General features: G+C 45.7%; 1 protein-coding gene across 1 annotated transcript in view; it reads right to left on the reverse strand.

The window, feature by feature from the left end:
* TCERG1L (transcription elongation regulator 1 like) overlaps nucleotides 1–22,590 on the reverse strand; it is a 340,750-nt gene that overhangs the window by 175,341 nt on the left and 142,819 nt on the right. The gene's annotated exons all lie outside the window — the stretch shown is intronic.

A 22,590-nucleotide genomic window follows, 5' to 3' on the forward strand; every position in this document is an offset into this window, starting at 1 on the left:
AACTTCAGTCACAGCTACAGCTGCAACAACCATCTCCTCCGCCGGCTCCTGCAACTCCTCCGCAGCAACCGGCCGCTCCTAACCCCTGCTTGTCCCTGCCGGACAAATTTGATGGGGACCGCAATGATCCTGCCACAGCCACAGTCCAGTCCTTCTTCGCTGAGGTCCGTGGTGTCTTCGAGGAGCCTTCCCGAGCTTCTTCTGCCGAGACTGCCCTGCTGAACCTGGCCCAGGGTGTTTCTTCCGTTGGCGAGTACGCCATTCAGTTCCGTGTTCTTGCTTCCGAGTTGTCCTGGAATAGTGAGGTTCTCTGCGCGACCTTTAAAAAAGGCCTATCCAGCAACATTAAAGATGTTCTGGCCGCACGAGAGACTCCTGCTGACCTACATGAACTCATTCATCTTGCTACTCGCATTGACATGCGTTCTTCCGGATGGCGTCTGGAGCTCCGCCTGGATATGGACTTTGTTCGCACGAGGCGTTTTTTCTCCCCGGCTCCTCTCTTCTCTGGTCCTCTGCAATCCGTTCCTGTGCTTCCCGCCGCGGAGGCTATGCAAGTTGACCGGTCTCGCTTGACACCTCAAGAGAGGACACGACGCCGCATGGAGAATCTTTGCCTGTACTATGCCGGTACCGAACACTTCCTGAAGGATTGTCCTATCCGTCCTCCCCGCCTGGAAAGACGTACGCTGACTCCGCACAAAGGTGACACAGTTCTTGATGTCAACTCTGCTTCTCCACGCCTTACTGTGCCTGTGCGGATATCTGCCTCTACCTTCTCCTTCTCTACTATGGTCTTCTTGGATTCCGGATCTGCAGGAGATTTTTTTTTGGCCTCTCTTATCAACAGGTTCTACGTCCCTGTGACCAGTCTCGCCAGACCCCTCTACATCTATTGTTTTAACAATGAAAGATTGGACTGTCTCGTGCGTTTCCGCACAGAACCCCTCCTAATGTGCATCGGACCTCATCACGGAAAAATTGAGTTTTTTTTCCTCAGGTTCTTTGGCCCCAAGAAGAGGGGGAGACCCAAGGGGGGGGGTACTGTTACGCCGAGCGCTCCGGGTCCCCGTTCCTCCCCGGAGCGCTCGCCTCATCCTCGTTGCTGCAGCGCCCCGGTCAGATCCACTGACCGGGTGCGCTGCGGTACCACCTCCAGCCGGGATGCGATTCGCGATGCGGGTGGCGCCCGCTCGCGATGCGCACCCCGGTCCCCGTACCTGACTCGCTCTCCGTCGGTCCTGTCCCGGCGCGCGCGGCCCCGCTCCCTAGGGCGCGCGCGCGCCGGGTCTCTGCGATTTAAAGGGCCAGTGCACCAATGATGGTGCCTGGCCCAATCTTCCCAATTACCTTGATTAGTTTCCACCTGTGCACTCCCTACTTATACCTCACTTCCCTTGCACTCCCTTGCCGGATCTTGTTGCACTTGTGCCTAGTGAAAGCGTTCCCTTGTTTGTTCCTAGCCCGTGTTCCTGACCTCCTGCCGTTGCCCCTGACTACGATCCTTGCTGCCTGCCCCGACCTTCTGCTACGTCCGACCTTGCTTCTGTCTACTCCCTTGTACCACGCCTATCTTCAGCAGTCAGAGAGGTTGAGCCGTTGCTAGTGGATACGACCTGGTCACTACCGCCGCAGCAAGTCCATCCCGCTTTGCGGCGGGCTCTGGTGAAAACCAGTAGTGACTTAGAACCGGTCCACTAGCACGGTCCACGCCAATCCCTCTCTGGCACAGAGGATCCACCTCCTGCCAGCCGGCATCGTGACAGTATATGATTTGTGTTTTTGATCTTTTTTGGTGATAATACAGGGCTTTTATTGGGAAAGGGGCATTTTTTAAATTATTTTTTTACACTTCATACTTTTATTGAAAAACTTTTTATTTTATTTTTTACACTTTTTACAGGTTATACTATGCTGCAATACATTTGTACTTCAGCACAGTATAACCTGATGAACTGCAGACACAAAAGCCTGTGCGATCCAGCCTCTGGCTGGATCTCACAGGCTTCTGTAGCAGGCATACAGGAGGTCATAATCTGACCTCCTGCTGCCATAGCAACCAACAGCGATTTTATCGCGACACCGCCATTGGAGAACAGGGGGAGAGCGCTCCCCCTGTCAACACCATGGATGCCGTAATCAGGATTGATCACGGCATTTATGGGGTTAATGCTACCGGGACCGGCGTGATCGCGCTCCGGCAGCTGCGGTGGGACTCCGGCTGTGATTGGCAGCTGGGTCCCATCGCCGATCTCATGCCCGCGGCAATGCCGGAGATCGCTATGATGTATGCATACGTCCAATTGCACTTTTAGATGCCGTGATCAACTTTGATCGCTGCGTCTAAATAGTTAATGCTGGACATCGGCCTGAACAGCGATGCACAGCATTACAAAACAGGCCCTGGCTGCAGAAAGCAGCCCGGTCCATGTCGTTATGATGCGAGCCCCAGTGCCATTATGAATGGCGTTCTGTGGCAAGGGGTTAAAACTTAAATAAACATAAATATTTTAAGGCATGCCCAAAAGATGAAAATACAAATCATATCTCAAAAACCTTAACTTTTAATTTATATATAAAAATAACTTTGTTTTAAATATATTATACTCTGTTAGTCCAACAGCTGTTAGGATTGTATAATATTAGAGATTATGATAGTCCCTACAGCTCAGAATAATCATGAGTCCATATTGTTAGTATCACACTGGGAACCCAAGCACTGTATGTTACACCAACTGTGCACACTGAGCACATTCAGTCCTATCTTATTTGCAGGAAATAAAAGAAGAAAACATAAAACAAAAAGCCAGTATATTTCCATCAATTTTCTCAGTTTTTCCCCTATAAATAAAATTTGTGTTGCCGCACTGTACTTGCACAGAAATAGCAGAAGCAGCTGGAAAAGGTGGGAAGCCTCTAATGTACTCACAGTAAAATGAATCACACAAACTAACATAAAAACTCACATAAAAACAGCTGCCATCAAGGTTGGATGCCAGCCAAACCATCACACAGAGCAAAATCAGTTGCCGCTACCTACTGAACTCTTGGGAAAAATACTTCAAAAACACTCCGCAATGTTTCATAAAAGAAGGCAACTCCAGGTGTTATATAAAAGTTTTGTAATGTGTAATATATAAAAAAAAAGTAACAAATTAATTTAAAAAAATTTAAAAAAGTATACAAATAAAAAAAAAAATTGTGAAGCTAACTACAGGTAAGGCCATTTTCTAACATCACAGTATCTCTATTATGTGCAAATGGGCATACTAACTAACATTCCAATCCTAAATTGATGTGCTGTTCTTTTTTGTAAAAATTAAAGTTGCCCAGAAACAACCAATTTAAAGGAGTTATGCCAACATCCACATTTTAACTAGCTAATTGGTGGGGTTCTGACTTCTGAGACCCACTCTGTTCTTGAGTTAGGATGGCTTACATCCCCCAAATAAAAGGAGCAGCAGTGCATATGAGTGGCCAGCAAACCATTCATGCTCTATGGAGCTTCCAAACATTGTTGAGTGCTGGGCTTGGCAAAGTTCATAAACCCTATAGAGAATGAATAAATAAATGAACGGTCAGGTGGTCAGATCCCCCTCTCAATCAGTTAGTTATTCTCTATTCCATGGCTAAAAGATAACCCTTGTAATACATGGTATCTGTGTTATGTATGTGTGTATATGTGTAGTGTATATATATATAGTAGATTGTGCTATTGGAAATGTCAGTTCTTTGATTGAGTTAAAATCCTGATCCATGTTTTCCTCTACTGCTGCTCTTGATTATTATGCCTTAATTATTGTTCCCTCCTTCTCCTCCATGTTAGTAAAGCAGTTGATCAGACTCAGTCCATGCTTGTTTACTTTTATTTGGGTAACACCATTATATATCTATAAACAATACATTTGGCGACGAGGAAGAGAAGAACCAGCTCTTATTCATGTAACTAACGGTTATCATTGTTGGTTTCTCTTTACCTGAAATATTTCTGTCATCATACCACCATTCTAAGATGGCCGCCTATGTTGGAAAAATTTTGACATTTGACTGTGCTGCAGATAACTGAACAGTATTTCATGGTTAATGATTTGGTGCGGAGAAGATGGTACCAGTGTTACCGAGTGCAATAGTTTTTTTTTTTATGCTTTGTTGCACATTATGACCGCCCCTATAAAGCTGGCTGAATGCAGCTTTGTAGATCTTGTTAAAACCATCCAAAACTGTGAATCAGCAAATGTATTTAACCCCTAAAGGACCAGGCCATTTTACACCTTAGGACCAGAGCGTTTTTTGCACATCGGACCACTGTGACTTTAAACATTAATAACTCTGGAATGCTTTAAGTTATCATTCTGATTCCGAGATTGTTTTTTCATGACATATTCTACTTTAACATAGTGGTAAAATTTTGTGGAAACTTGCATCCTTTCTTGGTGAAAAATCCCAAAATTTGATGAAAAATTTGAAAATTTTGCATTTTTCTAACTTTGAAGCTCTCTGCTTGTAAGGAAAATGGATATTAAAAAAAAAAAAAATATTCACATTTCCAATATGTCTACTTTATGTTTGCATCATAAAATTGACGTGTTTTTACTTTTGGAAGACACCAAAGGGCTTCAAAGTTCAGCAACAATTTTCCAATTTTTCACAAAATTTTCAAACTCACTATTTTTCAGGGACCAGTTCAGATTTCAAGTGGATTTGAAGGGTCTTCATATTAGAAATACCCCACAAATGACCCCATTATAAAACCTGCACCTCCCAAAGTATTCAAAATTACATTTAGTAGGTGTTTTAACCCTTTAGGTGTTTCACAGGAATTTCAGCAAAGTGAAGGAGAAAATTCACAATCTTCATTTTTTACACTCGCATGTTCTTGTAAACCCAATTTTTGAATTTTTATAAGGGGTAAAAGGAGAAAATGTATACTTATATTTGTAGCCCAATTTCTCTCGAGTAAGGACATATCTCATATGTCTATATAAATTGTTCGGCGGGCGCAGTAGAGGGCTCAGAAGCGAAGGAGCGACAAGGGAATTTTGGAGAGTACATTTTTCAGAAATGGTTTTTGGAGGGCATGTTGCATTTAGGAAGCCCCTATGGTGCCAGAACAGCAAAAAAAAACACATGGCATACCATTTTGGAAACTAGACCCCTTGGGGAATGTAACAAGGAATAATGTGAGCCTTAATACCCCACAGGTGTTTCACGACTTTTGCATATGTAAAAAAAATATATATTTTTTTCACTAAAATGTGTGTTTCCACCCACATTTCACATTTTTGCAAGGGTTAATAGCAGAAAATACCCCCCAAAATTTGTAACCCCATCTCTTCTGAGTATGGAGGTACCCCATAAGTTGGCCTGAAGTGCACTACGGGTGAACTACAATGCTCAGAAGAGAAGTAGTGATATTTGGCTTTTTGAGAGCAAATTTTACTCAGGGGGCATGTCGCATTTAGGAAGCCCCTATGGTGCCAGAACAGCAAAAAAAAAAAACACATGGTATACCATTTTGGAAACTAGACCCTGTTACGCCGAGCGCTCCGGGTCCCCGTTCCTCCCCGGAGCGCTCGCCTCATCTTCGTTGTTGCAGCGCCCCGGTCAGATCCACTGACCGGGTGCGCTGCGGTCCCGCCTTCAGCCGGGGTGCGATTCGCGATGCGGGTAGCGCCCGCTCGCGATGCGCACCCCGGTCCCCGTACCTGACTCGCTCTCCCTCGGTCCTGTCCCGGCGCGCGCGGCCCCGCTCCCTAGGGCGCGCGCGCGCCGGGTCTCTGCGATTTAAAGGGCCAGTGCACCAATGATGGTGCCTGGCCCAATCTTCCCAATTAGCTTAATTGGTAATCACCTGTGCACTTCCCTATATTACCTCACTTCCCTTGCACTCCCTTGCCGGATCTTGTTGCCTTAGTGCCTAGTGAAAGCGTTCCCTAGTCTGTTCCTAGTCCGTGTTCCTGACCTCCTGCCGTTGCCCCTGACTACGATCCTTGCCGCCTGCCCCCGACCTTCTGCTACGTCCGACCTTGCTTCTGCCTACTCCATTGTACCGCGCCTATCTTCAGCATCTTCAGCAGCCAGAGAGGTAAGCCGTTGCTAGTGGATACGACCTGGTCACTACCGCCGCAGCAAGACCATCCCGCTTTGCGGCGGGCTCTGGTGAAAACCTGTAGTGGCTTAGAACCGGTCCACTAGCGCGGTCCTCGCCATCCCTCTCTGGCACAGGGGATCCACTACCTGCCAGCCGGCATCGTGACAGTAGATCCGGCCATGGATCCCGCTGAGGTTCCCCTGCCAGTTGTCTCTGATATCGCCCGACAGATCGCCCATCTAACCCACCAGCTGTCGGAAGTGTCCACCATTTTGCACCAACATTCGCAACTTCTTCAGCAATCATCTCCTCCGCCAGCTCCTGCACCTCCTCCGCAGCGAGTGGCCACTCCTAGCCTCTGCCTGTCCTTGCCGGACAAATTTAATGGGGACTCTAAGTATTGCCGTGGCTTTCTTTCGCAATGTTCCCAGCACTTGGAGATGATGTCGGACCAGTTTCCTACTGAAAGGTCTAAGGTGGCTTTCGTGTTCTGCCTTCTGTCTGGAAAAGCCCTGTCATGGGCCGCACCGCTCTGGGACCGCAATGACCCCGTCACTGCCTCTGTACACTCCTTCTTCTCGGAAATTCGAAGTGTCTTTGAGGAACCTGCCCGAGCTTCTTCAGCCGAGATTGCCCTGCTGAACCTGGCCCAGGGTGTTTCTTCCGTTGGCGAGTACGCCATTCAGTTCCGTGCTCTTGCTTACGAGTTGTCCTGGAATAGTGAGACTCTCTGCGCGACCTTTAAAAAAGGCCTATCCAGCAACATTAAAGATGTTCTGGCCGCACGAGAGACTCCTGCTGACCTACATGAACTCATTCATCTAGCCACTCGCATTGACATGCGTTCTTCCGGATGGCGTCTGGAGCTCCGCCTGGATATGGACTTTGTTCGCACGAAGCGTTTTTTCTCTCCGGCTCCTCTCTCCTCTGGTCCTCTGCAATCTGTTCCTGTGCTTCCCGCCGCGGAGGCTATGCATGTTGACCGGTCTTGCTTGACACCTCAAGAGAGGACACGACGCCGCATGGAGAATCTTTGCCTGTACTATGCCGGTACCGAACACTTCCTGAAGGATTGTCCTATCCGTCCTCCCCGCCTGGAAAGACGCACGCTGACTCCGCACGAAGGTGACACAGTTCTTGATGTCAACTCTGCTTCTCCACGCCTTACTGTGCCTGTGCGGATATCTGCCTCTACCTTCTCCTTCTCTACTATGCTCTTCTTGGATTCCGGATCTGCAGGAAAATTTTTTTTGGCCTCTCTCATCAACAGGTTCTACGTTCCTGTGACCAGTCTCGCCAGACCCCTCTACATCTATTGTTTTTACAATAAAAGATTGGACTGTCTCGTACGTTTCCACACTGAACCCCTCCTAATTTGCATCGGACCTCTTCACGGAAAAATTGAGTTTTTTTTTCTCAGGTTCTTTGGCCCCAAGAAGAGGGGGAGACCCAAGGGGGGGGGTACTGTTACGCCGAGCGCTCCGGGTCCCCGTTCCTCCCCGGAGCGCTCGCCTCATCTTCGTTGTTGCAGCGCCCCGGTCAGATCCACTGACCGGGTGCGCTGCGGTCCCGCCTTCAGCCGGGGTGCGATTCGCGATGCGGGTAGCGCCCGCTCGCGATGCGCACCCCGGTCCCCGTACCTGACTCGCTCTCCCTCGGTCCTGTCCCGGCGCGCGCGGCCCCGCTCCCTAGGGCGCGCGCGCGCCGGGTCTCTGCGATTTAAAGGGCCAGTGCACCAATGATGGTGCCTGGCCCAATCTTCCCAATTAGCTTAATTGGTAATCACCTGTGCACTTCCCTATATTACCTCACTTCCCTTGCACTCCCTTGCCGGATCTTGTTGCCTTAGTGCCTAGTGAAAGCGTTCCCTAGTCTGTTCCTAGTCCGTGTTCCTGACCTCCTGCCGTTGCCCCTGACTACGATCCTTGCCGCCTGCCCCCGACCTTCTGCTACGTCCGACCTTGCTTCTGCCTACTCCATTGTACCGCGCCTATCTTCAGCATCTTCAGCAGCCAGAGAGGTAAGCCGTTGCTAGTGGATACGACCTGGTCACTACCGCCGCAGCAAGACCATCCCGCTTTGCGGCGGGCTCTGGTGAAAACCTGTAGTGGCTTAGAACCGGTCCACTAGCGCGGTCCTCGCCATCCCTCTCTGGCACAGGGGATCCACTACCTGCCAGCCGGCATCGTGACAGACCCCTTGAGGAACGTAACAAGGAATAAAGTGAGCCTTAATACCCCACAGGCGTTTCACTACTTTTGCATATGTAAAAAAATATATATATATTTTTTCACTAAAATGTGTTTCCCCCCAAATTTCACATTTTTGCAAGGGTTAATAGCAGAAAATACCCCCCAAAATTTGTAACCTCATCTCTTCTGAGTATGGACGTACCCCATAAGTTGACCTGAAGTGCACTACGGGCGAACTACAATGCTCAGAAGAGGAGGAGCACCATTGAGCTTTTGGAAAGATAATTCGTTTGGAATGGTAGTCAGGGGCCATGTGCATTTACAAAGCCCCCCGTGGTGCCAGAACAGTGGACCCCCCACATGTGACCCTATTTTGGAAACTACACCCCTCACAGAATTTAAGGGGTGCAGTGAGCATTTACACCCCACTGGCGTTTGACAGATCTTTGGAACAGTGGGCTGTGCAAATGGAAAATTCAATTTTCCAAACTGTTCCAAAAATCTATCAGACACCTGTGGGGCGTAAATGCTCACTGTACCCCTTATTAAATTACATGAGGGGTGTAGTTTCTAAAATGGGGTCACATGTGGGGGGGGGGGTCCATTGTTCTGGTACCATGGGGGCTTTTTAACCTCTTCAGGACATGGGGCGTATGGATACGCCCTGCATGCCGAGTCCTTAAGGACCGAGGGCGTATCCATACGCCCGTGGGAATTCCGGCCCCCACCGCTAGCCGGTTGGGGACCGGAGCCGGATGCCTGCTGAAATCGTTCAGCAGGCATCCCGGCATATCGCTCAGGAGGGTCATTATGTCCCCCCATGTCGGCGATCGCCGCAGATCGCTGGACAATTCAGTCCAGCGATCTGCGGCGAATCCGGGTCAATCGGGTCTCCAGTGACCCGGTGACCCGGAATTACTGGCTGTTCGGGGCCGTCTCTGACGGCCCCGAACAGCCAGAGCCTGCAGGGGTGAGGTGGCACTGGTGCCACCTCACGATCGCCCTGATTCGTCGGCCGGATTACCGGCCGACCAATCAGGGCGCCTGCTGCGGGTGTCACTCCCGCACCCGCTCCGCCCCTCTTCCGGAGGACGTGAGCGGGTGCGGGACGTGCACCCCGGGTGCTGGGGACCCCGATCCCCGGCGCCCCTGTTGGGATCGGGGCCCCAGGAGCAGCTGCGGCGGCGGCGACGACGAGGGACTGACCTGTGCGGCGAGGATCGTTGGAGGTGAGTGACAGCCTCCTGCTGTTGCTTAGCAACAGATCCCAGCATGCAAAAAGGGCATGCTGGGAGCTGTAGTTATGCAACAGCAGGAGGCAGACCACCACAACTCCCAGCATTCCCTTATGGGCATGCTGGGACTTATGGTTTTGCAACAGCTGGAGGCACATTCTTTCTATGGAAAAGTGTACCTTCAGCTGTTGTATAACTACAACTCCCAGCTTGCACAAACAGCTAAAGTGCATGCTGGGAGTTGTAGTGGTGCATCTGCTGGTTGCATAACTACAACTTCCAGCATGCCCGTTGGCTGTCGGTGACTGCTGAGAGTTGTAGTTTTGCAACAGCTGAAGGCACACTGGTTGTGAAACTCAGAGTTTTTTTTTACCTAACTCAGTGTTTCACGACCGGTGTGCCTCCAGCTGTTCCAAACTACAACTCTCAGCAGTCACCGTACACCATGCACCGTACATGCTGGGAGTTGTAGTTTTGCAACAGCTGGAGGCACACTGGTTGTGAAACACTGAGTTAGGTCACAAACTCAGTGATACATAACCAGTGTGCCTACAGCTGTTGCAAAACTGCAACTCTCAGCAGTCACCGACAGCCAACGGGCATGCTGGGAGTTGTAGTTATGCAACAGCTGGATGTCCCCCCCAATGTGAACGTACAGGGTACACTCACATGGGTGGAGGATTACAGTAAGTATCTGGCTGCAAATTTGAGCTGCCGCAAACTTTCTGCTGCAGCTCAAATTGCCAGCGAGAAACTACTGTGAACCCCCGCCCGTGTGACTGTACCCTAAAAACACTACACTAACACAAAAAATAAAATAAAAAGTAAAAAACACTACATATACACATACCCCTACACAGCCCCCCTCCCCTCCCCAATAAAAATGAAAAACGTCTGGTACGCCACTGTTTCCAGAACGGAGCCTCCAGCTGTTGCAAAACAACTCCCAGTATTGTCGGACAGCCGTTGACTGTCCAGGCATGCTGGGAGTTTTGCAACAGCTGGAGGCACCCTGTTTGGGAATCACTGGCGTAGAATACCCCTATGTCCACCCCTATGCAATCCCTAATTTAGGCCTCAAATGCGCATGGCGCTCTCACTTTGGAGCCCTGTCGTATTTCAAGGCAACAGTTTAGGGCCACATATGGGGTATCGCCGTACTCGGGAGAAATTGTGTTACAAATTTTGGGGGGTATTTTCTGCTTTTACCCTTTTTAAAAATGTAAAATTTTTGGGAAAACAAGCATTTTAGGTAAAAAAATTTTTTTTTTTTTTACATATGCAAAAGTCGTGAAACACCTGTGGGGTATAAAGGTTCACTTAACCCCTTGTTACGTTCCCCGAGGGGTCTAGTTTCCAAAATGGTATGCCATGTGGGGTTTTTTTTTGCTGTCCTGGCACCATAGGGGCTTCCTAAATGCGGCATGCCCCCAGAGAAAAATTTGCGTTCAAAAAGCCAAATGTGACTCCTTCTCTTCCGAGACCTGTAGTGCGCCAGCAGAGCACTTTTCACCCCCATATGGGGTGTTTTCTGAATCGGGAGAAATTGGGCTTCAAATTTTTAGGGGTATTTTCTGCTATTACCCTTTTTAAAAATAAAAAAATTTTGGGAAAACAAGCATTTTAGGTAAAAATTTTTTTTTTTTTTTTACATTTGCAAAAGTCGTGAAACACCTGTGGGGTATTAAGGTTCACTTTATCCCATGTTACATTCCCCGAGGGGTCTAGTTTCCAAAATGGTATGCCATGTGGTTTTTTTTTGCTGTTCTGGCACCATAAGGGCTTCCTAAAGGTAACATGCCCCCCAAAAACCATTTCAGAAAAACGTACTCTCCAAAATCCCCTTGTCGCTCCTTCCCTTCTGAGCCCTCTACTGCGCCCGCCGAACACTTTACATAGACATATGAGGTATGTGCTTACTCGAGAGAAATTGGGCTACAAATACAAGTAAAAATTTTGTCCTTTTACCCCTTGTAAAAATTCAAAAATTGGGTCTGCAAGAACATGTGAGTGTAAAAAATGAAGATTGTGAATTTTCTCCTTCACTTTGCTTCTATTCCTGTGAAACACCTAAAGGGTTAAAACGCTGACTGAATGTCATTTTGAATACTTTTGGGGTTGTAGTTTTTATAATGGGGTCATTTATGGGGTATTTCTAATATGAAGACCCTTCAAATCCACTTCAAACCTGAACTGGTCCCTGAAAAATACTGAGTTTGAAAATTTTGTGAAAAATCGGAAAATTGCTGCTGACCGTTGAAGCCCTCTGGTGCCTTCCAAAAGTAAAAACACATCAATTTTATGATGCAAACATAAAGTAGACATATTGTATATGTGAACCAAAAAAAAATGTATTCGTAATATCCATTTTCCTTACAAGCAGAGAGCTTCAAAGTTAGAAAAATGCAAAATTTTCAAATTTTTCATCAAATTTACGGAATTTTCACCAAGAAATGATGCAAGTATCGACAAAAATTTACCACTATGTTAAAGTAGAATATGTCACGAAAAAACAATCTCGGAATCAGAATGATAACTAAAAGCATTCCAAAGTTATTAATGTTTAAAGTGACAGTGGTCAGATGTGCAAAAAACGCTCCGGTCCTTAAGGCCAAAATGGGCTCCGTCCTGAAGGGGTTAAACACAAGTGGCCTTCAATTCCGGACAAATTTTCTCTTCAAAATCCCAATGGCGCTCCTTCTCTTCTGAGCATTGTAGTGCACTCAGAGCACTTTACATCCACATATGCGGTATGTTCTTACTCAGAAGAAATGGGGTTACAAATTTTGGGGGGCTTTTTTCCTATTTTCCCTTGTGAAAATGAAAAATTTTGGGTGACACCAGCATTTTAGTGATTTTCCCATCCAACGTTAATGAAAATTTGTCAAACACCTGTGGGGTCTTCAGGCTCACTATACCCCTTGTTACGTTACGTGAGGGGTGTCGTTTCCAATATGGGGTCACATGTGGGTAATTATTTTTTTGGGTTTATGTCAGAACCGCTGTAAAATCAGCCACCCCTGTGCAAATCACCAATTTAGGCCTCAAATGTACATAGTGCACTCTCACTTCTGAGCCTTGTTGTGCGTCCGCAGAACATTTTACTCTCACATATGGGGTATTTCCGTACTCAGGAGAAATTGCGTTACAAATTTTGGGGGTCTTTTTTTCCTTTTACCTCTCGTGAAAATAAAAAGTAAAGGACAATACCAGCATGTTAGTGTAAAAAAAATGCTTTTTTTACACTAACAGGCTGGTGTAGACCCCAACTTTTCTTTTTCATAAGGGATAAAAGGAAAAAAGCCCCCAAAATTAGTAGTGCAATTTCTCCCGAGTATGGAGATACCCCATTTGTGGCCCTAAACTGTTTCCTTGAAATACGACAGGGCTCTGAAGTGAGAGCGCCATGCGCATTTGAGGACTAAATTAGGGATTGCACAGGGGTGGACATAGGCGTATTCTACGCCTGTGATTCCCAAACAGGGTGCCTCCAGCTGTTGCTAAACTCCCAGCATGCCTGGACAGTCAGTGGCTGTCCGGAAATGCTGTGAGTTGTTGTTTTGCAACAGCTGGAGGCTCTGTTTTGGAAACACTGCCGTACAATACGTTTTTTTATTTTTATTGGGGGGACAGTGTAAGGGGGTGTATATGTAGTTTTTACCCTTTATTATGTGTTAGTGTAGTGTAGTGTTTTTAGGGTACGTTCACACGGGCGAGGTTTACAGTGAATTTACCGCTAGGAGTTTGCGCTGCGGCAAAAAATTTGCCGCAGCTCATACTTGAAGTAGTAAACTTACTGTAAACCCGCCAGTGTGAATGTACCCTGTACATTCACATGGGGGGGGCAAACCTCCAGCTGTTTCAAAACTACAACTCCCAGCATGTACTGACAGACCGTGCATGCTGGGAGTTGTACTTTTGCAACAGCTGGAGGCACACTGGTTGGAAAACCTTCAGTTAGGTTCTGTTACCTAACTCAGTATTTTCCAACCAGTGTGCCTCCAGCTGTTGCAAAACTTCAACTCCCAACATGTACTGATCGCCGAAAGGCATGCTGGGAGATGTAGTTATGCAACAGCTGGAGGTACAAAACTACAACTCCCAGCATGCAGAGACAGCTGTTTGCTGTTTAGGCATGCTGGGAGTTGCAGTTTTGCAACATCTGGAGAGCTATAGTTTAGAGATCACTGCACAGTGGTCTCCAAACTGTGGACCTCCAGATGTTGCAAAACTACAACTCCCAGCATGCCCAGACAGCAAACTGCTGTGTGGGCATGCTATCAGTTGTAGTTTTGCAAGATCTGGAGGTGCACAGTATAGAGATCACTGTGCAGTGATCTCAAACTGTAGACCTCCAGCTGTTGCAAAACTGCAACTCCCAGCATGCCTAAACAGCTCTCTGGGCATGCTGGGAGTTGTAGTTTTGCAACATCTGGAGGGTTACAGTTTAGAGACCACTATAGTGGTCTCAGACTGTAGCCCTCCTGATGTTGCTAAGTAACTCACCGGCTTCCGTCGGATCCAGGGAGCTGCGACGCCGTCCTCTTCTTCCGCCGATCGTCGCCCGCTGCTGCCGCTGATCGTCGCCCACTGCCGTCGCCAATGGGTAAGTGGATCTTGGGCGCCGGTCCCTGTTGGTTTCCCCGTCCTGCCCCGCCTATTGTGGGTGGGCAGGACGGGGAAACCGAAAGTCAACCCCTCCGCCCCCGATCTGCTATTGGTGGTCGCGTCTAGACCACCAATAGCAGAAATAGGAGGGGTGGCACCTCTGCCACCTCACTCCTATTGCTTCAAGGAGATCGTGGGTGTCTAGGAAATCTGCGATCCCCTTCATTTTCCGGGTCAACCGGGTCACTATAGACCCGTATGACCCGGAATAGCCGCAAATCGCAAGTGTGAATTCACTTGCGATTTGCGGCGATCGCCGACATGGGGGGGTCTGATGACCCCCTGGGCATTTGTGCGGGGTGCCTGCTGATAGATATCAGCAGTCACCACGGTCTGGACCCCGCCCAGCGCGCGTCAGGGGCCGGAATTCCCACGGACGTATGAGTACGTCCCTGGTCCTTAAGACCCAGGGCGCAGGGACGTACTCATACGTCCGTGGTCCTTAAGGGGTTTAATATGTTTAAGCTTCCCAATAACATTTTTAAGATCGTATTGTGCTACAAGAGAACAGTATTCCGAAATTTCATAAGGCTAGGCTGTCCAATGTTGACTGGAGTCCAAAGGCAACTCCTATTGTTCCATAAATAGAGAAAAATGGCAGTGTCTGTATCTGCGGTGATTTTAAAGTCACTATAAATCTTGTGTTCCAAATCACAGCAGTATCCACCACCAAATATTGAGGATAATTTTGCAAACCTCTCCGGTGGGAATTGTTTCATTAAAATAGATTTAGCTGAAGCTTACTTACAGATGGAAATATAAGAAAATTCCAAGGTATTCCTTACATTACATACCCAGAAGGGATTATATGGCTGTAACAGACTGCAATCTGGCAAAGAACGATGGATAAAGTATTACTGTCCAGGTACACACTGTTTTTTGGATGATATTATTGTTACAGGAGAAATTTGTGAGCTACATTTACAGAATCTTAAACTTGTCCTAAAGCGATGAGAAGAATAAGGACTCTCAGGGTCTATTCACACAGCAACATAAGTACTTTATAAATAAAATTAAACTATAGTTGTGACACATTTTGGGGTCCGCAAGCAGATATTCAGAAGTGTGAATGGGAGTGTGGAATCCCATAGTCTATGGACTGTCATTTCATGCAGAATTCCGATAGCGGAAATTCTGCCGTGTGAATATAATAGTGGGTATACTATTGATGCCCAAGGTTAACACAAGTGCCCTGAGAAGGTGCAAGCTGTGGTGAATTCACCAAGACCCCAAAATGTGTCACAGCAACAGTCTTTTTTTAATTTATAAAGTACTTATGTTCTTACCAAACCTAGCTATTGTAATAAACCCATTAAGGGCTTTGTTACAAGCAGGAAAGCCCTTGAAAAAACTATGTGAAATAGCTTTAAAAGAAGCAAAGAGACTGGTGATATTGTATACAGCACTAACACACTAAAACCCAAACCGGACCATAAAAGTAGCCTGTGATGCTTCACCCTGAAGCATTGGTGCAGTTTTGTCCAATGTAATAAAGATGGAAGTGAACGACCAGTAACTTTCGCTTTTCGGTCTCTTAATTCTGTAGAAGAAAATGATGCACAGATTGATAGAGAAGCCCTGAGCCTTGTCTGGTGGATGAACCGATTCAACCAGTAGCTACAAGTGAGAGGATTTATTCTTACTACTGACCATCAACCTATAGAGAGGAATTTAAAAAACTATTTAGACCACTTTTTTGTCTAAATTTGTTGCAAGAAAAGTCGCAGGCTGGTCCTGTGCGACTTTTCCTGCAACATTTCATTTAGACTTTGTGATTTTTATGACATTGAAGTGATCTGATTTAGATCACTTTGTGCATTGGTCACTAATTTAATATGTGGGGCTTTTCTGCGAAAAGTCGTAAAAAAGTTGCATTGAACAGAAGAAATCACAAGGCAATTCAACCCTGCCCTATATCACTCTATGCAACAATTGTATTAAGGCCCTTGTGACTTTTAATAAAATTGTCACACAGCCCGCCACTGCTCTGTGATATTTAACCAGAGCAGTTCAGTGGGCATTCATCAACATCTGTGCGCCATTTGATAAATTTGACGCAGGGATGCCACTTTCCCGACAACTGTTTTTGCTCTAAAGTTAGAAAACGCAAGTTTGCATTTGATAAATGCCCGTCATAGTCTCTATTTTATACCCACAAAAAGGTATTCTATTAACAGCCGGTACATGTATCTAAAGATGGGCATTATTTCTTGGAGGACAAAAATACATTGGGTTTAAATGGACATATCTGAATGCCGATGCTGATGAGTTGTCTAGGTTGCCATTACTTGGCCATACGTCCAAAAGAAACCTTGAATAATTCAGCATCACATAAGTTGTTTGCTGTTGTATAATGTGAAAATCTTCCAGTGAATGCAGAACAGATTCAGAGGCAGGCTGTAATGAACCCCATTCCTTCTCATGTTTATTTAGCTGCGTTATAGGGATGCAGATACAAGCACAGGTCTTGGCTCCTTCACCGTGACATAGAGGAATCACTGGATAGTGGTTGTCTAATGTGTGGAATCAGAGTTATTGCTCCTTCTTGAGTTCAAGTGTTGAATGATCTACATGTCGGACATATTGGAGTAGTAAAGATTAAATCACTAGCTAGAGGCTTTGTATAGTGACCTGGAGCTAAAAATTGAACATCTAGCTCAAGGCTGTCTTGGTTGACAGCAGGTATAGAAAATATCAGAAACAGCACCAATATGTTCCTGGGAATGGGCACTGCAGAATTCATGTTGATTTTGCAGGACCTTTCATGGGAACAAACTTTTTAGTTGTGCTTGATGCCTTTTCCAAATGGCCAGAAGTGTTTCAAATTTTTGCTAGAACAGGTGTCCGTGGACAGCTTGCCAGTTTGTTTCAGAACAATTCCAAAGGTTTTTAAGGCTAAGTGGAATCCAACACATTACATCTGCACCACATCATCCAGCTACCAATGGTTTGACTGAACGATTCATCTAGAGTATGAAAAAGACCTTACAAGCTATATCAGGGGAAAGTCTTACTCCGTCTCAGAAATTTATCAATATTTTATTTGTTTATCACAATGCAAATCATTCTACTACAAATCAACCTCCTGCAATAGTTTCTAGATCGTTCTTTATGTTCTATATTAGATCTTCTTTGACCAGATTGCCAGAGAACTGTGCTACAAAAACATGGACAGATCCGTTCACAGAAGAATACATCAGTTCGATGTAGGGCAAAGTGTTCTAGCAAGAAATGACAATGAAGAACAAAATTGGCTTCCTGGAAAGACCAGGGCACAAACAACTACAATCTGAAACTCTACCACTTTGCAGTCGGGGGAAGTGGACATTTATACCGGCCAAATTTGGGAATGTTGGCAATGGTATGTATGGTTTGGGGTAAAATTGTGTCTGAAATGATTTAATATTTGCTTTATCATTTTCAAAATTGTTTACCCCCGGCCAGTAAGAATAATTTTATTGTATTTTTTGCTCTTTACAGCTAAAGTGTTTTACAAGTGTATTTTAAACTTTTACTTCTAAGGGCAGATCTTATACATGATGACTTGCGAATAGACTTGAGAACATTTCCACATCTACAAGGACTAGAGTATGTCAGGTAAAAGATCATCAATTTTTTTTTATTGATGACACTCCGCTATTCAACACTATAAATGATCCACTGTCCATGGTACACCAGCCATCACCATGTCTCCTTCATTGTTTTCACAGACACAGTCCTGTACATATCACTGCACCTATGCCTGGCACTGCAGCTTACATGGGCATAACTATAGTAGGTGCAGAAGTAGCAGTCACACTGGGGCCCTGGTATCTGTCCTTCAAGAGACTTGTGTTATTAATGGCACATGGGGCCCTGTTGCAGATTTTCATTGAGGGCCCAGGAGCCACGAATTACACGTCTGGCAGCTTAGTTCTATTGACTTGATTCAGATGACCCATTATGACTGGGTAAGTAATGAGTGGGATGGCTAGAGGTTAGTCAGCACAATGAAGGGTCTGCGGTGCTCCAGTGAGCGGCACGCTCACTGGAGCACCGCAGACCCTTCATTGTGCTGACTAACCTCTAGTCATCAAACAATAAACATTTTATAGGTTCCTAAAAAACCTTGTAAAAACAGTTATTTTTATACATTATTTCTCTCAGTCTATACCAATGCAATTGATATGCAGATTATTATGGTACCGGGGGAGGATGCGAGTGCTTCGGATGAGTGGATTCTTAGGATACTGGTTAGCTACTAACTTTCTTGTAGTGGGCAGAGAGGTGCCCCCATCTAGAGGGCGCTCCAGACGGCTGCCTGTAAACCTACCCTGTAAAACAAATAAACTGCTGGTTAAAGCCTCAATACTGTGACTTAGAGAGAAATGACTGGAGAAAACAAGCAACTTGAATCTGTGCAGCTAGGTGGTTAATGCAGAGATTCTATACTTACTAACATTAATAAATAATAGTGTTCATTTGGAAAACCGCTTAACTATTGTAGGTTTTTCTTGTGAATTGTTGATTACTTACTTACTGAACCATATGGCGGATGGTGATCCCAGCAGCCAGACCCCCTCGATCAGACATCTTATCTTCTATCCCTTGGATAGGGGATAAGATGTCTAGCGGCAAAGTACCCCTTTAAGGGCATATACATTTATTCCATTAGTGTATACACCTCTGATAAAATTCACTGCATATTCCATGTCTCAGTGGAGAAACTGTGAAAATTCTTTAACTTCAAATTTACTTATAACAAACAATCATCTTGCTGAGCACAGGGAAGAATCTCTTGTCACACTTTATCAACAGGAATATAATCCATATGAACTTCAATTTGTCATGTTTCTTATATTTAAAATACCTAAGTCAGTCTGCAGAGAAAAAATGTCTCACCCTCAATAGATGATCGTAAATAACAATACATGAAAATATTTTCCTGGCTCCTGTGCTTGTCTTTGAAGATCCCTTTCCGACTAACATGGCTATGTACTTAAAAATTGATGAAGGTTTTATTTTTTGCTTTTTATTTTGCTTCTGTGTTACTTATTTTTTCAAATAGTTTAGTAAGTGAACTACCGTATTTTTCATCATATAAGACGCGCCTAATTTTATAGGATAAAAATCTTGAAAATAAAGATTCTGAACCAAATACAGTGTAAAGTATAGGACAGTGATCTTCAACCTGCGGACCTTCAGATGTTGCAAAACTACAACTCCCAGCACGCCCGGACAGCCGTTGGCTGTCCGGGCATGCTGGGAGTTGTAGTTTTGCAACATCTGGAGGTCTGCAGGTTGAAGACCACTGGTATAGGAGGTAGTACTCACGTGTCCCCGTCGCTCCGGACCCGTCGCCGCTCGTCAACGCTGCCCTGGATGTCGCCCTCCATCACTGTAGCCGCGTCCCCTGGTTGTCCCCGTCGCTCAGGAACGTTTCTGCTGCCCGGTATCCTCGCTCTCCGTTGCCGCCATGACGTCGCTATGCACGCCGTTCCTATTGGATGATGGGACGGCGTGCGCGACGACGTGATGATGACGAAGGAGAGCGCCGGCCATGCTGGGGATCCCAGCACAGAGCAGACACAGAGGAGGCAGGTAAGGTCCCTCCCGGTGTCCTGTAAGCTGTTCGGGACGCCGCAATTTCACCGCAGCAGTCCCAAACAGCCCGACTGAACAGCCGGGTTAGTGTTATTTTCGCTTCAGACACGGCGGTAAGCTTTGATCGCCGAGTCTGAAGGGTTAATACAGGGCATCACCGAGATCGGTTATGTCCTGTATTAGCCGCGGGTCCCAGCCGTTAATGGCCGCAGGGACCGCCGCGATAGGGGTGTATTCGCCGTTTAAGACGCACCAACTTTTCCCCCCAGTTTTGGAGAAGAAAAAGTGCGTCTTATACGGCGAAAAATACGGTAAATCTTTTTCTAGCTTGAAATAGCCAGCAAGCATATGACATCTAGATAGACATCTAGTGCAAAGCTACTCTTTCATTTTGGCATTGGTGCACTTAGAAGGTCATACTTCTTCCTGTGCCACTGGTGGCGATGCACACCTCTCAATAAATCAGACGCATCTGAAGGTGCCCATGGGGCAGCCTTAGAAATGTATGCTAGTTTAGAGCTGGCATAAAAGTTATCTACAATGTTTACCTGTTTGCAGAAGTTAATTGGCATACATTTGGAGTATGTGGGAGGCCACGTCCCTTTGTGCTAAGCCTCCACTTCAGGCAAGCTCCACACATCCAGTAAATGTGTAAACATGTAAAAAATAGAATTTTGGCAAAATGAGGGTTTACACAAAAAGTTACTGTTGGGTACTGTGAGTTCACGTGCATTACTGTTTTTGCATTACATTGCCATAATAGCATACACTGAGGTCTCACAGCTGTGTAGGAGTTAAAAATGTGCATATTGTATCAGATGAGTGATGCATCGGTGACATAACATGTTCTCTAGCTAAGCTAGAGGGAAGATTCCTTAGTCGAACAACCTCTCCCCAGGAGGCTGGACCCGAAACTGCTTAAATGGGTACTCCACTGGAAAAAAATTTTTTTTTAAATAAACTGGTGCAAGAAAGTTAAACAGAAATTGTAAATTACTTCTATTTAAAAATATTAATCCTTCCAGTACTTATCAGCTGCTATATACTATAGAGGAAGTTCTTTTCTTTTCCAATTTCCTTTCTGACCACAGTTCTATGCTGACACCTTTGTGGTCAGACAGCACTGTGGTCAGACAGAACTGCCTCTATAGTATACAGCAGCTTGAAGTACTGGAAGGGTTAAGATTTTAAAATAGAAGTAATTTAAACTTTCTGGCACCAGTTCATTTAAAAGAAAATGTTTTCTAGTGAGTACCCCTTTAAAGGGGTACTGAAGTGGAAAACATTTTTTTTTTAAATCAACTGGTGCCAGGATTTTGAATTTATTTCCAGTCTGACCACAGTGCTCTCTGCTGACACCTCTGTACATATCAGGAACTGTCCAGAGCAGGAGCAAATCCCCATAGCAAACCTATCCTGCTCCAGACAGTTCCTAACATGGACAGGTGTCAGCAGAGAACACTGTGGTCAGACTGAAAAGAAATTAAAAAAGAAAAAAACTTCCTGTGAAGCATACAGCAGCTGATAAGTACTGGAAGGATTAAGATTTTAAATAGAAGTAATTTACAAATCTGTTTAACTTTCTGGCACCTGTTGATTTGTTTTCCACTGAAGTACCCTTTAATTCAAGCCTGGCTCTTGCATAACTCTGATCCTGCTGGGCTGTTACCTACGCCAAGTCCAGAGTGGATCTCCTAGGTTCAGAACAAAAGAGAGAGGAAGAGAACTCTTAGAAAAACAGAGCTAATGTCTGTCAAAAACAGCTTCACATATCTCCGCAGGTTGGGTGTGGTATTACAACTTGGCTCCATTCACTTCAATGGAACTGAGCTGCAGAACCACACCCAACCTGGAGACAGACGGGTGCGGTTTTTTAAAGAAATGATCTCTGTTTTTCTATTCCTGGATAGCCCCTTTAAGTCTCTTTAGTGTCCTGCATCCTGTTTAAGTCAAAGCCTGCTTAGATTGATTGGTAAGTTTGGAGTATTTTGCCTAAGCTGACAGAGATACAGGATAATCATGCGGCCTATCCTTAACTCTCTTTCTTAACCCCTTCTTGGCTATTCAGCAATCCGACCAATTATAAGAAGTGTCATAAAAATACGGTTTTATTGATAATGTTTAAAAGCCACCACAAAAGAAAATTCAGTCCCGCTTATATAAGTGCATGGCTGGGATTCCCCAGTCTCTGCTACAGAGAGGATCGGAGGCAACAGTTCTGTAGCATGCTGCTTCAGGGGACAGTGAGTTACCGGTGGTCCAGGACACAGACTGAATAAGTCAGTGTCCCATGATCTGCACTGTGCTAATCAGCATCCACTGAGACAAATTATAATGTGTGTGGCTATTGGTGCTATATTGAGTATTTGAGTGGTTATTGGTGCTATATTGAGTATTTGAGTGGTTATTGGTGCTATATTGAGTATTTGTGCAATAGGATGCTATGCAATACACTGGTTACAGATGGGGTGTGCAATATTTAATAGTGCAATATCAATAAGTGGTACTGAGTGTAGTGTTATTTACTGTGACCGGGCACAATATAAAGGGGATTGTGCAATAAATAGCGGTCTGGTATTTACAGCACATTGCCACTGTAATTTGACTTCAGCACTTTATTCTGTACAGTGACCCCTCGACCTACGATGGCCCCGACATACGATCATTTCAACATGCAATGGCCTCTCAGAGGCCAACGCATGTTGAAGGCAGCATCAACATACGATGCTTTTGTATGTCGGGGCCATCGCATAAACGGCTATCCGGCAGCGCTGACTGCTTAGCTGCCGCCGGATAGCCGTTTACGGTGCCCCGTGTGGTC

This window comes from Hyla sarda, chromosome 7, assembly GCF_029499605.1.
Source record: "Hyla sarda isolate aHylSar1 chromosome 7, aHylSar1.hap1, whole genome shotgun sequence".
Lineage (NCBI taxonomy): Eukaryota > Metazoa > Chordata > Amphibia > Anura > Hylidae > Hyla > Hyla sarda.